Here is an 18,272-nt window from a genome sequence, read left to right as displayed (position 1 = left end):
TCAATAAGTCTGTTCAACAGGAAAAAGGAAAAGAAGACCTGGAATCACCCAAGGTGAAGGTGAAGCCAGGGGATTGGGTAAGGATCAAGGTGCACAAGAGGAAGTGGAACGAGCCACGGTGGACAGGCCCGTGGGAGGTCGAAGGTGCCAACGAGCACTCAGTGAAAGTGAGGAAAGACAAAGGTAAGACCTGGTACCACATTTCACACTGTGTTGCAGCAAAAGAACCAACAAGAACCACAGGAGAGATCAAGACACACCTGGAGGAGACAGGAGAAGCCCCAGGGAAGGAGTTGGTGGTGAGTACCGACCCCAGTGTAGCTTTTTACAGAGAATACATCACAGCCGAGGACTGGTGGGAGGAAGGTGAAGGAGACCTGTTGGAGACTGACTGTGAGGCTATAGCACACTGTGTGAGCGCAGACCTGAACCTGGGAGCTGGAGTGGCTCTGCAGGTCAGACAAGCGTTTGGCACTACAGGTATAGCCAAGGTGCCCATAGGCAAGTGTGCCACACAAACCACACAGACACACATCATATTCCATTTAGTGACCAAAAGATACTAGAGGGAGAAGCCAGAATTAGGAGATCTGATTTCAAGCATACAACACCTGGCCACATTGTTAATATCATTGAACATTAACACTCTAGCCATACCGAAGCTGGGTTGTGGACTAGACGGATTAGACTGGAGGACTGTGAAACCAATCATTAAAACTTTACTTAAACCAACCGGTACCAAGGTGGTGGTGCACCATCTTCCATCCTAGGATGGAATTGTGGGAAATAAGAGACATGTTGTCGGGACGTGTTGGACGTCCAGATGAGGCTCAGTACCAACAATATGTTAGAGTAGGGAGATTAACTTTGAGAACATGGACTTGGCTATGGGGGGGAACATTTCTAGCCGCGGTGATAATAGGAGCGGTGGTGATATTTAGTGTAGGAAATCAGAAACAATCCAATAACGTGAACGTGACTTTATGTCGGTGGGACGACAATCACACTGCCTGCAAAGAGGTGAGGCCCGATGAGATCCACAGCCCTAACCCGCTAGTAAACGCGACCAAACCAGAGAAAATAGACTTTAAAGTAAGAAAACCAAGAGGAGCTGGAACCAGGCCAGTAGGACAGTCCAAGGACCGGTGTGTACGGACATACGGAGGTGTGGAGTTGAGTTATAGAGATGGTACAGCCTCGAGCTGGACTTTTGACTTATGTGAGGTAGTGGACTGCGGGGGAGCCAATGCCTCATACAGAGGATGTGATTTGTACATATGTTGGACCAATCAAGTTAATGCGGGCTGTCATGGAAGGGGGAGTTTCTATAGTGCAGACTGGTGTCCTGGTTGGGGGTCAGTGATAAAGTACTCGGGGAGATGGAAACCGACATTAGGAGATAAGAAAGGTAACCCGTCCACGACCTCTTTGAGCAAATGGTGGGTCGATGTGTCGTTTCAGCGAGACTATCACGTGTCCCAAAATCCAGTAACTTTTTCTGTCAAATGGAATGGGCAGATATGGGGTAATAACAGACCGTTGTACTTCACCCTGGGGGTGGAACAATCAGGACGTGACATATGGGGAATAATTAAACTCAGCTATTTAGCCAAACCCAAGCCACTCAGCCCAGCAAAACCTGAGGCAAAAATAAAAGAGGTGGAGGATTCAGCAGATAAGTTCACTCTAACCACAGATTTCACTAAATTATCGTCCCAGCAGTTAATAGAATTAGCAACCGGTTACAGCGGCTCGAATTTGTGGTTGTCATGGCTAGAACAAAACAGTAGAGAAAATGGGTTAGAAGGTTGTGTGGCCTGTGCAGCGGCCCGACCCGCGTTAATGACCTCACCAGCCCCACTGAATCCTGAAACAGATCCAGCAGGATATCAGTGTATGTTGAATTTAACTAAGGTGAAAAGTATTGCGACCTCAAATTGTTCCAGCCTGGACAGTATTTTTCCGTACGTCAAAAATTTGGAAGGAGGTAACGCTCCTTTCGTGCCAGTAAAACTTACAGGGCAATACCAATGTTTTAACTTGACCGAGAAAGACGCAATCATGAGTGTGGGAGAAATTGAACCAGATTGGTGCAACGCCACAACGAAGGTCCCGGGGATAGGGAGAGTAGCCCGGGCAGGGATCTGGTGGTACTGCGGAGGACACACTCTGTTGGCATTAATACCAGGAAGAGCTAAAGCAATCTGTGCTATGGTTAGACTAATCACACCAATAACAATGATAGGGCTGAGGGAAATCACACCGCAGCCTGCTACAGCCCAAGGGAGAAAGAAGCGTGATGCCTTTGATTTGTCCATAGGGTCACCAACATACATTGACTCCATAGGAGTGCCTCGGGGGGTTCCCAATGAATACAAGCTAGTTGATCAAATAGCTACGGGCTTTGAGAACATTCCAATTATATCAGCCTTGTTTCCAGTAACACCGAACAAGAATGTAGATAGGATCAACTTTGTCCATTACAATGTGCTGAGATTAACCAACCTAACGAGAGACGCAATAGAGGGGCTGAGCGAACAACTGAGAGCTACCTCACTGATGGCCGTACAAAACAGAATGGCTCTAGATATGCTCCTAGCGGAAAAAGGGGGTGTATGTTTCATGTTTGGCGACAACTGTTGTACCTTCATTCCCAATAACACCGCACCGGACGGGTCGGTGACCAGAGCTCTGGACGGACTGAAGGCTTTATCTAAGGAGATGCAGGAGGCCTCAGGTATCAGTAACCCCATGGAGGAGTGGTTCACGAAGGTGTTTGGGAAATGGAAGGCACTGATTATGTCCTTGTTTATGTCAGTAGCAGTGTTCATTGCAATTGTTGTTATTTGTGGATGTTGTTGTATACCATGTATCAGATCTCTCACCCAAAGGTTGATCACAGCCGCGATTGAGAAGGGGGACGCAAAGAACCCACCACCATACACCATGCCACTGATGGCGGAGGATGATGATGACATATCATCTGAAGAAGACGATTCTGTGTGAAAAACTTGTTGTTTTTGATTAATTATGCTTGCTTTGTAGGTATTGGCAGCGTCTGCGACTGATGAAGAATGAAGACGCACCACACATTAGAGCACAACCAACAGCACATGAAAGCTGATTCACTAGTTTAAAAGTAATATGCATGACACATGGGCACATTAATAGAACGGGTCGAGGTGATCTCCCACCAGGCGGGACCTGGGTCTCGGGGACAACGTCAAGTCACGAGACCGTGGGAGATGAAGGGGGGCATCTCCGAATAGTCTGAAAGGTCTCGGCCCACGACTGGGGAGTGATCCAGAACCCACCAATCACATAAAAGAACACATAGACGTTGTACTAACTGACATAGTCACACTATGAATGTATACACATTTAGGAATTTTTATGATTGTCTTTCTTTTAATAAGTGCACTGGGCTAGATAGATTTTAGTATTAGACTAGAGTTAGACCAATGTTTTGGTCTAAAAGGGGGAATGTTGGAAAAAAGAAAATTAAAGGCTAATAACTTGATGTGTCAATTTAGTGTTTTCCAGGAAGACTGTGGGAAAGCAGGAGTAAGGAGGCCTCAGTGGCCTTGAGGAGAACAGAAGGGGCCTATTCAGTGCAGGATGTGTAGCAAGCAGTTTTTAGATAACCAGGCACACAGGCTGGGAGAAGAGGAGCAGGTGAATTTCCATGGAGAGCAGCCAGGATTGGGGAGTTATCGAAACTTAACAAATCGAAACTTATGGACAGAGAGTATGAAAGAAAGGACATCGCCCAGCACGAGAGGCTTTTCGCTTGGACACTGCTGAGATCCACTTGGGTTAGGTAGATTCCTAGGCAACTAGCACCAGTGCACTGAAGAGTTTGTACCACGAATACTTCTATTATATTGCATTCATTAATATTCTATATAAATCATTTTAAAAGAACTTTTGTTGTCAAGACTTTGCTTGGACCACTCAGTCAAAAAACCAGTCGGTTCATCGGGGCGGTGTTGGGGCCCGTCTGGGTCGGAGAAGAAAATTCCCAACAGTTAGCTAATTAAGCTAGCTACCTAACTGGCTTAACTGGCTAAGATATTATGATTATGATAACTAGTTACACGTCTGAAAGAGGCCAACACAGAAATAAATGGAAAAAAATAATTATCTCACCTTTGAATTTCTTTTCTCTTGTTATTTTTATGCCTCCATCTACCAGCTTTTGCAGAAGCTCCTCAGTGGACATTGTTCAACAGCTATCCTTACAGGTGAAGGAACGATTTGAGAAAAGTCTCCTGAAATGGCGCCAGATTACTACTGAGCACTGATTGGCTGAGTGATTATTAACTGACCCAGAGGGTGTGGTATGAACATAACCTTACCAACAACAAAGCAAGAGAATCTACTCTGAAAATAATATATAGATTCTATCTGGCACAACTTTTCTCAAGAGATACAAACTTAATATTGTAACTGTCGACTCTTCCTGCAAAAATGCTACCAAATATGTTATCCATACATATATTGATTTTATTTGGTTTATTTATTTATGAGGAAGGGGAGAAATGAAGTAAGAAATGCATTTTTTTATAATAAATAAAAAGTTAAATAAGGAAAGTATTTTTACATCTTATTATTAAAACTTAAATTCCATATTTATACATGTAAATACAATGGAACCAAACCTTTTTTGCTTGTATGATTGAACTTGCCAAATATATGATCACACTCAAAGCTAAGAATATGCTTTAGTATTTAACATTAATGCCTTCAAATGACTATAAAGTTTATTTATATTTTGCTCCTGCACATTTGAGAACCCTACCTTTAACATTTTTGTGTATTGTTGTAGTGTACTGTATAAATCAATTTGTATGTACTCTTTAAAAAATGCAGAAATGTTTCTAGTACACTAAACTTAAACAATGTGTCCTTAAATATTTTTAGAAGGATCAGCTGTTAATTTACTTAAATAAATTCCTACTGCAAGTAATATAACATAAAACATGAACTAAGTACTTTTGTGTACTTTTGTTATTACATTTGCAATTCTGACCGATCATAGGCTTTTATCAAGGCTATAAATAGGGCACACAATGAACCTTTCACACGTTATTTAAAACCATGGCACAGAAAATGAAACTTTCTGTCGAGTGAACTGAGCCAAAAACAAAAGTATAGCCTGCTGTTTTCAATAGCTCGAGGAAGGTCCTCACATTCAGAAAAAACAAAACAAAAAAACTGTAGTCAAGTCAAAAATAAGGGGACAGAACTCAGAAAGGAAAAGTGTTAAGACTGGTGGAGGTCAAATGTCCACAAGTGTTGTGTATTATCTGTAATGATTTTTATTTTTTTTTGTTATTTATAGGTGAACTGTGGTCTCTGTTAGATTCTACAGTGGACCAGAAGAGGCGTTGCTCCAATGCCACTGCAGATGCCATTGTTGAAGTGGAGCGATACCTCGCTGAAACGAACCTAAGGAGACATGAAGATTCATTGGATTATTGGTATACACAGAAACATGTGCATCCCCATTTGTACTGTATGGCACTGAAGTTCCTCTGTTCACCTGCATCATCAGCAGTGTTGGGAACGTTACTTTAAAAAAGTAATTAGTTATAGTTACTGACTACTTGTTCAAAAAAGTAACTGAGTTAGTAACTGAATTACTCTATAATAAAAGTAACTCATTACCAAGGAAAGTAACTATTTGCATTACAGTAAAAAAAAAAGTTATATGCCAATGAATAAGGATTTTTTGAAAAAGCAGTTCACAGTCAGTTGAAATGAGTAGATCAGAAATGTGTTTAACTTTTGATATTTATTGCACATCCACAGACCAGTGCAGCATAAAATCCTTTAAAATCCCAAATCTTTGTTAAAAAAAATTCTTGAGACAACTGATTTGTTCACAACAGAAGTAAACGTAACAATAAAACCTATATTCCTAATTAAATAACTCAAATACCCAGTCTGGTAGACATTCAGGAACTTCAAGTATTTTCTTAAATAATGTTTATATCGTCACCTTGAAAATGCAAATTTTTCTTTGGCTTGCCCCTGACTCGCCATTTCTGCCTCTTCTCCGTTTGTGTCATGTCACTGGCATGCTTCGGCGCCAGGGCTGCTGCTAAGGTTTTAGAGGCCCTAAGCATAACTGGTCAGGGAGCCCCCCCGACACAAACACACACAAACACATATACACAAAAGGTCAACTCAAACTGTTACTATTTAATATAATCCGCATTACAACCAGAGGCGGACGAAGTACTCAATTTCATTACTTGAGTCAAAGTACAGATACCACTGGTCAAATGCTACTCCGATACAAGTGAAAGTTGCATGTTCAAAATCTTACTTAAGTGAAAGTACTGAAGTACTTGCTTTTAAAAATATTTAAGTATTAAAGTACACCTTCCGTCACATTTGTAAAAAAGTTATAGTTTAAAAGTATTATACATCCTACCAAATCCTCTTTGGGCATAATATTCATACAGTCTTTGATAATAATCCATAAGGCATATTCCAATGATGTACATCATTCAGGTAGTGGTAGCAGAAAAGTTTAACCTACACTTTAGTTTAAGGAACAAAAACATTTTCTAAAACCACAATTCACTGATTAGCCTAGCCAGGGTATCTGCACATTTTTTAATCTCAAATTCAATGACTTTTAAGACCTTTTAATACCTCTCACAAGAAAAAATAATACCAGGGTTGCCAACTTTTCAAGATCTCTTGGAGTGAGATTTGAACCTGGAGAAGGTGGCGAGTGTAAATTGTTGACGGGGGGGTGGCGACCGTAAGTTGCTGACGGGGGGGGGGGGGGGGGGGGGGGGGGTGCACAACCTCGCGAAGCAACAGCACGCGGGGACCTTGCGCAGGGGCGGAGCCACCGCGATTACGTCATTGTCGGCACGCGAAACCTCGCGACGGTCGTGACGCGTCATGTATAAACAAAGCTTGAGGGGTTACGGCACATGCAGCGCCGTGCGCAGTGCCCTAGTGCCTGTACATTTAAATTGAATGGTCCAATGAAGGTAATTTAAAAATCAGGACATTTCCTCACAGGACGTGAAATACGTTCCGGGAAATACAGACGTTTGGTCGCACTACACAGTAGACAAATCATTTTTGGCACTTACAGTTAAACTGCAGTTAGCAGCGAATGACTCGATATGCATATTACTATTACGAGTGCTATCATATCGCTTGTGTTTTTCAGATTTCATATGAGAATCCAGCGCTTTACAGCCCATTGTACCAAGTTTAAATGTTTTTCGGCAAGTTCACATCGCCTCATACGAATCACTGGAAGGTTTCAGCTAGCCACAATATGTTTTCATCCTCCAGCCACTTCACTGAATGGACATTTACACATGTCTGTATCCTTGTATTGTTGTTCCCGCCGCAGCCCTCAAATAAGAAAAGCAGCGTGCTGGCAGCTAAAGCATCGTCTGCTGTTTTCCACCTGTTAGGTGACGTACTACTGCCATTAGGCGGAGTATACGGCCGTTGCGGAAATGATACTTATTGTGGGATATACATCGGTAAAATAAAACAGAAAAACTGAGCAACACACTTTTTAATGCCTCCCCTCCTAAAATTCCAGACATTTTAAGACATTTTTAGACCTTGAATATGTAAAACTAAATTTAAGACTTTTTAAGGACCCGCGGGGACCCTGCTAGCCTAACCTGTTTAAGCAAATTATGTTACCATATTAAAAGTCAATAATAAAATGACGGTTTTCTCTCTTTGCTAGTTAGGTATTCAGTCATCCAATTCAACATTATGCTACAGTCAATATAAACAAAGACAAAGTAAAATTAGCAGTGTGACATCTTGGTAGTCTAACCTTGCTACAACCTTTTGCAGTATGGATAAAGCCCACCAAATCCATGCCACCCAACATGCTAACAAACTCTTTTCAAACTAGAAATCACAGCCACATTAGAATTATTGACATTAATTCTACACTGACATTAGAATGGAAACATTATTTGACAAGGTTCGATTAACCCACACGGTTTCCCTTATTGATGTTTCCGTAGTTTGAATTACTTGCCAATATAATGTTAACATTATTTATAGTGATCCTAGCAGTGGAGTGAGCAGGCAAAGTCATTTCACTAGCCTTACTGCAAAGCTCCTCTGACTACATAGTCACTTAACAAAACATTTAGGCTGCATACCGTAATATACTTCCTCAGGTGGGACGGTGAATTTTGGTATGCAGTGATATAGTTTGTTTTTGGCAAACAAAGCATGCATTTAAAACGATAGGAATGATTCATCCGTTCAGAAAACGAACATTTTGTCGAGTTACGGCCATGGGTGCAAATGAGCATGCCAGGGTTGCCAGCTCTCACGCATTGAACGTGAGACACACGCATTTGACCGTTTTCACACGCTCTCATGCCACAGTTCCGATATCTCACACCGATTAAAAATCTAGTTTATTTACCTCTGATCTATATCTATCAACCACCGGCGATCGCGATATAATACTTAATTTGTGTCCATTTTTCACCGCCCCGGTAACGTTCGTCACCCCCGATCAACAATTTACACTCGCCACCAAGTCCAGGTTCAAATCTCCCTCCAAGCGATCTTGAAAAGTTGGCAACCCTGGCATGCTCCATCACCGCCGTCTCCGCTCATGTTGCTGTTATTTAGGAAAAGAACGACTAGCGACACCGAACTTGATTTTACACCTCACAGACACATCCTTGATTGCTGATAGGCTGTCACCTGTGAAAATACTATCGGGGGAGGGGAGGAGAGTTGTGTGTGGAAGTAACGAGTAACGAGAGCTGGACAGAAATGTAGTGGAGTGATAAGTACTGTATTTGTTATTCAACTGTAGTGAAGTGAAAGTCATAAGTATTTATTTCTTGAGTAAAGTACAAATACTCAAGAACTGTACTTAAGTACAGTACTTAAGTAAATGTACTTCGTTACTGCCCACCTCTGATTACAACCATTCACATGTAGCAATGTAGCAACATTTACAATGTTATAATAAGCCATGGTAAATAACAGCACAGCAGCACCACTCATAATGTATAAACAGTGATGTCAGTAACATGTTACTTAGTAACGCGTTACTCTAATCTTACCACTTTTTTCGGTAACGAGTAATATAACGCGCTACTATTTCCAGTCCAGTAATCAGATTAAAGTTACTTATCCAAATAACTGTGCGTTACTATTTTTATTTTCCCTAGTAAAAATATATATTTTCGCTTTCTTCTTGGCTCAGTTCTACTTTTGCGTCTGACCGTAGCGCTCGACTCTGCACGCTGCGCGCGACCCTGTGAGAGCGCGAGCGCGTTTTACAAGTCATTTTTTGCAGTGTCCTCCCGTAACGATATGTGGTAGGTAGTATAAAGAAACACCCCTCAAAAACAGGGGAAGGAACATTTACCTGAAGAATTTTAATGTCGCACTGTGTTCCACGTTTGAAAAGTGCTGGAATTTTGACTAACGTTGCCTACTTTAAAATGCTTGAAATTGTAATGGTATTTCGTTTCACAAGCTGTCTGACTGAACAGGGGTGGGTTTCCCGAAACGTTCGTAGCGCTAAGTACTTCTTAACCTCGTACGTTTCATACGAGGTTACGAAGTACTTGGCGCTACGAACGTTTCGGGAAACCCACCACAGTTCGCTTGTATTACGTTTACAAATAAATTTACAAATAATACCGCGCAGCTACACAAACGTAATGTCAGGAGAGTCTTGCCCTTTAAGTGACACTCCCTCCTCGGGATTTTTGGATTAAGCAGTTTCTGCCTCGGTTACTGAACCTGCTTCAATACATTGTTACTGTTAAAAATGAACTTCCAATAAAGTGAGTATTGGAAAATTTTATTTTGCTGCTGAATGTAACTACTAAAGTAACTTGTAATCTAACGTAGTTACTTTTAAAATCAAGTAATATGTAACGTAACTAAGTTACTTTTAAAAGGAGTAATCAGTAATCGGATTACTTTCTCAAGGTAACTTAGCCATCACTGTGTATAAATAATAAATAACTTTCTTAACACTAGAATTAGAATTAAAATAAATAAAAGAATCCTGTAGATTCCAAATAAACAATTGAGCAATAAACAAATAATTATGCAAATGAATAAAGACGGCTTTACAATAAAAATATAATAAATAATTCTAAATAAAGAAGAAGGCTTTACACAAGTGCACGGCGAGCTTTCCTGGCAGCAAAATCACTAATGAGGTCATCAAAAGACAGACTATGTGCTCTGCTGATGACGGCAAGGCCACTTAAACGCTCCTGTCCCATTGTTGACCGTAGATATGTTTTAATAAGTTTCAGTTTGGAGAAACTACGCTCAGCAGATGCAACTGTGATCGGAAGAGTTAAGATGATTCTGAGAGCAATCCACAGATTTAAAACTTTAACACATACTTACCAGCAAGTGTTGCACGGGCATCATCTTTTTGTTTTTTTTTTCCTCTGCTTTTCAGCTCCGGAGTCTTGCTGTCTCTTCATTGTCATTTACTTCATTATCATTTAGGCATTTAATTCGAAAGTGAGCTCGCATTGCTACGCGTAGGACCAGGGTTGCCAGATTGGGGACGTTTTTCCATCCAATTAGTTTGTTTAGGGTAAAATATAGCACTGGGCACTGTATAGAATTGCCACATCAGTTAAAATGGTGTTGGATTTAGCACCTCTATGCATTTATTGGACGCATTAATTGAGCATTTATTGGACTGCAAATCGTCACATCTGGCAATCTAGGTGACACAGCGAACAGGACCGTGCCATTTCAGGGAATCGTGGCGGGGGTGGATCATGGGGGCTTTATATTAGGCAAAAAAACTATTAATTTATTTACCCCGATTAAGTAATGGGGTAGGGGCACATACAATGTTTAAAGACAAAAATGTGTCATAATTTCAACAAATTTTTCAGTTAATTGGAGGCCCCGCAGTATGGTTGGGGCCCTGCGTGGTCTGCGTATGCCGAACGGCGGCACTGTTCGGCGCGCATGTAAAAACACTGGATCTGATTGGCTACCATAATGCTGCCTTAGCCAATCGCTTACTGACTTGTTAAGTTAAACAGGTGTTACACCGAGAACTGTGACCTATCGGGATCTGTTACACCTCACTAGCCTGGGCAGCGGGCCGCTCGCATTAGTATATCAATATATAGGGTAACGGCCCCTATTAAGCTCACGTACCCATTAAGCACTTGCAACTTTGAACACAAATTATTTTAATACAAAAAAGTTATTATCCTGCTTGATAACTAAATCAAGATATGTAATTGTTTTTAAAAATATCCCATGCAACTTAAAGCCAATCATACTGCTGCATATTTTAACAATATCCTGTCAGTTTTCCCTCTTCCTGGCAGCCATTTTGAAAGCCACATGAAAACATTGCTCTGGAGAGACCCCTCAGATTTGGAAAATTTTAATATACAGCAAATTTTAATTTGGGTAAGTATCACCAATTTTTACAAATTTAAGAGATTAATAGTTTTAACACAACCTAGCACAAGTTGGAACTTGGATGTAAGAGAAAGTTACAGTTAATTCAAAATACAGGTTTACAGCATTTTAGCAAATGCTGCAATTCCTTGTTAGCATGCTAGTCATATGAGATTGCTGCAGACACCAATATAGTAAATCACACATGATAATTTCTTGTGTTTTACTATTTAGCACATCATTTATTTCCAAATGGATGAGAAATAATATTTGTAGATTGCAGGGTTTTTTAAAGATTTTGTATTATTTTTACATGAGCTTAAAGGGTACAGCAGCATAAAAAATGGAGTGCATCAGTGTGAGCACATCGGAGAAAAGCTTAAGTATAAACATATTGTCACGTTGAGGACCCCGGCCCCTCCCTTTTGGGCGTGTGTTAACGTTGTCCACGTGCTTTGTCTGCGTCAGTGGATCTCCGTGGTTTTTGTTATGTTGTGTGATAATATGTCTCACCTGTGAATCGTTTCGTAATCATTTGGGGCTAATGTGGTTTGTCTATTTAATGTGCACTCGCGCAGTGTCCTGTGCTCGTCGTTGTCTAAGGTTTACACGTTGTTGTGAATGCGTCTATGTTCTTCGTGCGCTTTATGCGCTTATTTGTAAATAAAGTAACCGTGACGTCAGTCAGCAAGGATTCCCGTGTCTCGTCCTTCACCCTGCCTGCGCGTCACACATATAATCAGTATTTCGTGCTTCACTACACTATAAGATTATATACATGGTAAAGAACATTTTTGTGACAAAATACTGATGTTAAAATAAAGTCCATTACATTTTAAATGCGAAAGTATTTCTGTCCCCATTAAGCTCAGAGTGCTCCCTTTAAGCTCACTTACATAGATTGCCTATGTGAATAGTTCATTTATGGTCTAAAAACAATCACTGTCAGTTTTCTGTGTACATTATGGTAAAATAATTAGCAATATCTTATTTTTACAGAGTTAAGATGACAAAACTACAGCTCCTGCCCAAAGATGAAGGAAGCATGTCGCCTATATAAAGAGGGTACGATCCGGAACCTCTCACATCTGTCTAGGACTTTCGGAGTAGACAGGAAGGCACTGACACAGAGGGTGAAGGACTACATAAGTCTTGAGGCACATCAGGGGCAGCAGGTGTACCTGAGTACAGGGACTAGGGGTGTAAGAAAATATCGATTCACTTGAATATCGCGATATTATGTCTTGCGATACTGTATCGATTCTCAAAAACACAGCATCGATGAATTAAGTTGTGTTTAACCAACCGAGCCCTAGATGGCAGACAGTGGTTCATTTTGTGTTGCGTTTAACCACCTGGCCGCGAGGTGGCAGTGCTGTGATCAATCTTGAGCCATTCGGCATCTCCACCTCACTGTATTAGCAAACCTAACTGCGTTAGCGATGGCCGAATGCAAAAGCCTTAGACCGGCTCCTGGGGTGTACAGAGCTGAAGTGTGGACTCATTTTGGCTTCTACAACGAAGAAAGTACAACGAAGATCGATAAGAGCCATGCCATCTGCAAAATGTGCCATGCCAAAATAAAATATTCGGGGAACACGACAAATCTGAGAACACACTTAGCAAGACACCATTCTGATGTGCAGTTAGCAGAACAGCAAACGGCTAACGGTAAACGCGTGGACACCTCTCAACTAACTCTAGGACAAGTTCACACACTAAAGTTACCACCAACCTCAACTCGTGCAACCAAAATAACTCAGTCAATACTTTATTTTATTTGCAAAGATATGCGCCCTCTCAGCGTTGTAGAGAACGAAGGCTTCCGTAATATGTTGAATATAATGGAGCCTCGTTACACCATACCATCCCGACAACACATCACTGACATCGCTGTACCCAGGTTGTACAAGGAGGTAAAGACGAGGGTGGCAGAGTCTCTCAGCTCGTCCGAGAGGGTTGCGTTGACATGCGACGCTTGGACATCGAGGGCAACTGAATCGTACGTAACGATAACAGCGCATCATATAACGGGTGAGTGGAAGCTAGACGCTTATGTTCTACAGACAAGAGCGATGCATGTCAGCCACACAGGAGAGAACATCGCAGAGTTACTGAAGGAAGCCGTTACTGAATGGAGACTTGAAGCGAAAGATCCTGTTATTGTTACGGACAATGCATCTAATATGAATATCGCGGCAAAACTTGCAGACATGACCCAGATACGATGTTTTGCACACAGCCTCAATCTTACCTCGCAGAAAGCACTAAAATTGCCAAAAGTAGAGCGACTACTCAGCAGGATCAGACGCGTTACAACCTTTTTCAGACGCGGCACCATAGCCAGCCACCAGCTAAAACAAAAACAAGATCTGCTCCAGCTACCAAACCACAGATTGATCACAGACGTTGTCACAAGATGGAACAGCTCTTACGACATGATAGAAAGGTTTTTAGAACAACAACCAGCCATCTGTGCAGCACTCCTTTCAACAGAGGTCAGAAAGAGTGAAAAGGATATCTTCACACTTAGCGAGACTGACATCACATGTGCGGAAGAAGTGCTCAAGGCACTCAAGCCAATGAAAGATGCCACCTTGGTACTGTCAGAGGAGAGCATGCCCACTCTGTCTATCATTGCCCCACTTCATGCCAAGCTTGTCATGGGCACAGAAGAAAGCGCGCGACTCCGCACACCTGAGCAAACGGCGGAGGCTACTTGGCGCGTCGCATTCTTTGCAGTGTTGTCCGAAACGATATGTGGTAGTATAAAGAAACAGCCCTCAAAAACTGGGGAGGGAACATTCACCTGACCAATTTTAATGTTGCTTTGTGTTTCAGGAAAAAAAGTGCTGGAATTTAGGCTAAATGAACATGCTTGAAATTGTATCTACTTCGTTTCACAACAAATAGCTATCTGACTGAACAATTCTCTTGTATTACGTTAACAAATACGAGCCTCTTGTAATTCCAGGACGAAACATGAGAGAAGACGTTAAGATCGGTCGTTTTGAAAATAAACAACCCCTAAATAATGTGAATAAAACGCGAATTATTTCGAATCGTTTCGAGTATATGTATAAATATTTAACTTTATTAAGTTTAACGTGCTGGGAAATATTGAAATGGACCTTGAAAGTGACGTACAAGTGTTTTAATTCCACCTTGTAAAGGTGTATGAACCCTGCAAACATGACTTAGTTCATTGCGCTGAAGCGCGGGCGAAGTGAAGTTACAAAATTCGAGAGGTGCACGACCTCGCGAATCGCCAGCGCGCGAGGCTCTCGTGCACAGGTGGAGCCACCGCGATTACGCCATTTTCGGCGCGAGGGCGACTCGTCAGGTATACAGGCTTTACTTTGCGTAGTGTGGGTGCTTGCTTTAACCAGGCTTTGTCGGAACAAAGGTACATACTGTACGCGAATAACGTACTGCACGCAGTTATCCTATCCTGACGCCGTCCTCCTCGGTCTCGAGCCGCATAACTGTGTATTCTTCCGCCGCGCACACCAAACACCAAGTTCCGTGTACGACGCACGACGTCGTAATAACCCAGGGACCGCCTGTATTTCAGACATCCGAAGAGCTTCAGAGGTAGATGTAAGATAAATTCAGTATTTTATCCTTATTCTGATAAAGTTAAATTTTTATCAGAAATATAAGAGTGTTTTTTTTTGAGCCGGTACAGGTGGTCAGACCGTAAGGCGTAATACAAAATCACATAATTTATGTCCTAATAAACCAACACGAAATATTTATAAAATATTTTATATATTTAAACTAACTATAATCATAATAGTTGCAATACTTTTAAACTTTATTGACATAATTTCTTTGAGTTGTCTTGTATCAGATAATTTTAATAACAGTAATAAATAAATAAATAATGAATTAATCATGCCTACATGCCTGTTTTTATCATATTGTGTCTTAATTGTGTTAACAGAATCTTTAGGTTACAGCGTTTTCTCAGAATATTAATAGAAATGTAGTTTTTTTTTATTTCACCATAATGATTACCTGACTTATTTATTAATTAATTTAAAGATTAATCATTAAATATTCATTTGTTCATTCATTTTGAATATTATACTGTCATGTCCATACTATAAAGTGACTACATTTCAAATTTTATTTGAATTTGTAGTGAAATATAGAAGTTATGGTTATTTATACTGAAGAATCTCTCCACCGATCACAGACTTTTCTTCGTTTAGCTTTAATAGTCGAAGAAAAAAGGCGCATTTCTTCCATTTGAAATGTCAACTTTTTTATTTCTAAGCCAGTTTAACATGGATGGTGTTGTTCTGTTTGTATTTAAAAGCTCCATCCAGTGGTGCGATTTAATTTGCCATTTTTGGACATTAAATTTTTTTGTAAGATAAACCAGGTAATCTTACTGCTTATGTTTTTGCGATAGTGAATCTGATAAAAACAAGAGAGCTTCATACCATTTTAAAACTCACCAGGATTCACTAAATTTGACTTGATCTTTAAACAATGTTCTGGAAGAGGACCCCCAGATAACTCCATTATAAAAACATTTATGTACATTTATAGCTCAGGTGTTGCATTTTGTCGCTTCATAGATTCTCTCTTCTCTCATTACACAGGCTGTTTAGATAAATATACTTTATAAATGTGTTTATTGTGTAGAATTAGACAAAAGAGGCTACACCACATTTTCAGTAATTGCTGGCATTGTCTTTTGCCAGGAAAAATTTTCAGTCAAATGAAAATTTCTTGCTTTAACCCATGGGTTAGCTGAAAGAAATAAAATGCAATGTAACTAATAACATAACATTAAAGCATACTATGCACTTAAAATGTATCATTCGGATCATTTTATTTTAAACAAATATGTCCAAACTGCATAACAGTCATACAACATTGTGACTTGTGAGAAAGACGCTGCAGACAAGTCCATTCTCCCACAGAACAGAGGTTTTATTCTTCACTTTCAATAAAACCAGCACCCACAAACACAATTCATACAACTTGAGACCTAAGTCAGGTTGGCCTTGCACATGAAACACATGGGGAGGTCATGAAGACGGCAACGTTACACATACATGGAGGGTGAAGTAAGATAATGCATATGTACATAAAAAGATGGACCGGGGTGACTTAACTAATAACACACAATTAATAATCATTAATAACACTATACAGACATAAACACCACATAATACGCACAACAGGGCCAGAGCCGCAAGGGCTCATGGGTAATGACATCACCCTCTGGCACCCCTCCCCATTGGCCCGACGCTACACAGCCAACCCCCCCCCCCCCCCCCCCCCCCCCCCCAGGAGGTCAGCCATCCCGGCGACCACACACAGGACAGTCCAGTAGCGTAAAAGGGCAGAATCATGGTATCAAACACATCATAGGGGCAACCAAACTGCACAAGGTTAACATCGTTACAGGCACAGTCAAAACAGAATTACAGACGGATGAGGCAGATCCTACTCAATGCAATATAATACTTAATTTGTGTCAATTTTACACCGCCCCGGTAACAATTTACGTTCGCCACCCCGTCAACAACTCGCCACCCCCTCCAGGTTCAATTCTCACTCCAAGCAAGCTTGAAAAGTTGGCAACCCTATATCTGGTTTGGTTGAGCAAGTTTTCACGCAAACAATACAATGTAAACAAAAATCGGCGTGCATCATTTTACATCTAATTTTACATATTAATACAAAAATATAGTTTTTGTCTTGTATTAGACGTACCTTCTTTTCGAGTCACGGTACAAAAAAATGCGGGGGTAAAATCTAGAAATTACATGGACGTCATGGCGTTAACGTTATGAAGTCAGACGCACAAAAGAAACTTAATTGACATGCTTTTACTGAACTGAGAATCGCAGGTTGTGGTAACATGGTGTCATTTTTAAGTTGATACAATCCACAAAATTAGATTAGCATCACTAAAGCAGGAAACTGAATAAAACTGACTCAAAAAATTACATTACTTGAACTCCTGCTCAAATACACTTTTTACAGTGTAGGCTAGGTTAGGCAAAACCAATGCTTTTTTTGTACCTGGGAATTTATCAAAACGGTTATGTTCTTCTCCTATATTTGAGTATGTATAAATGCAATTCCGTGTTGTTTAGCTATTTATTAAATTTTCCCCCTTTATAGGTTCTTTCCATGTGGGGCAGGGGATTCACCAGATCTGAACTTTCAGATCTGGTACAGGAGTATGTGGTGGCTAAAAATCTGGACACACCCATCACACAGGGAAGACCTGGTCGCAAGTGGTTCAAGAGATTTATGAGGTACCACCCTGAGTTGTCCATAAGAAAATCTGAGCAGTTTTCTGAGACCAGGGCCATTGCAACTAATGAGACTGCCATTCTTGACCACTGGTTTAATCAAGTACTTAAGAAAACGTTGGATGACGCACAGCTGCATAACAAGCCAGAAAATATCTATAATGTGGATGAAACTGGTTTCATAACAGATCCTACCTCTGAGATGGTCATTGCCCTAAAAGGTTCGAAGAATGTCTATCAGAAAACAGGTGGTAGTGGTAAAGAGCAGATAACTGTATGTGTAACAAGTAGGGTTGCAGCGGTATCCGGTTTCACGGTATACCACGGTATTAAAATGCACGGTTATCATACCGTGTGCGTTTGCTTATTACCGGTAAAAAGCAAGCCAGCGGAGAAACTGACCCGCGCATGCGCAACTCCGCTCCGGTTCAGCTACTCAGCACAGCGGTGAGAATGGCAGAAAGTGTATCAGACTTAACACATTTTTTAACAAAAAAAGCTAAACTAATGTCAGCGGCGAAAATGACGTAATCGCGCTGTCGATTAGCG

The 18,272-nt window shown here is 40.9% G+C and overlaps 1 long non-coding RNA gene across 1 annotated transcript in view; it reads left to right on the top strand.

The window, feature by feature from the left end:
* Positions 1-17,985, top strand: part of LOC143511632 (uncharacterized) — a 30,224-nt gene extending 12,239 nt beyond the window's left edge. Inside the window, exons 2-3 of the long non-coding RNA XR_013130201.1 lie at positions 5,345-5,483; positions 17,590-17,985. This is a non-coding gene — a long non-coding RNA (uncharacterized LOC143511632). The remainder of the gene's footprint in view (positions 1-5,344; positions 5,484-17,589) is intronic.
* Positions 17,986-18,272: the final 287 nt, after the last annotated feature.

This window comes from Brachyhypopomus gauderio, chromosome 4, assembly GCF_052324685.1.
Source record: "Brachyhypopomus gauderio isolate BG-103 chromosome 4, BGAUD_0.2, whole genome shotgun sequence".
Lineage (NCBI taxonomy): Eukaryota > Metazoa > Chordata > Actinopteri > Gymnotiformes > Hypopomidae > Brachyhypopomus > Brachyhypopomus gauderio.
Note: the sequence above shows the minus strand (reverse complement) of the source record. Positions and strands in the feature narration are given on the sequence as shown.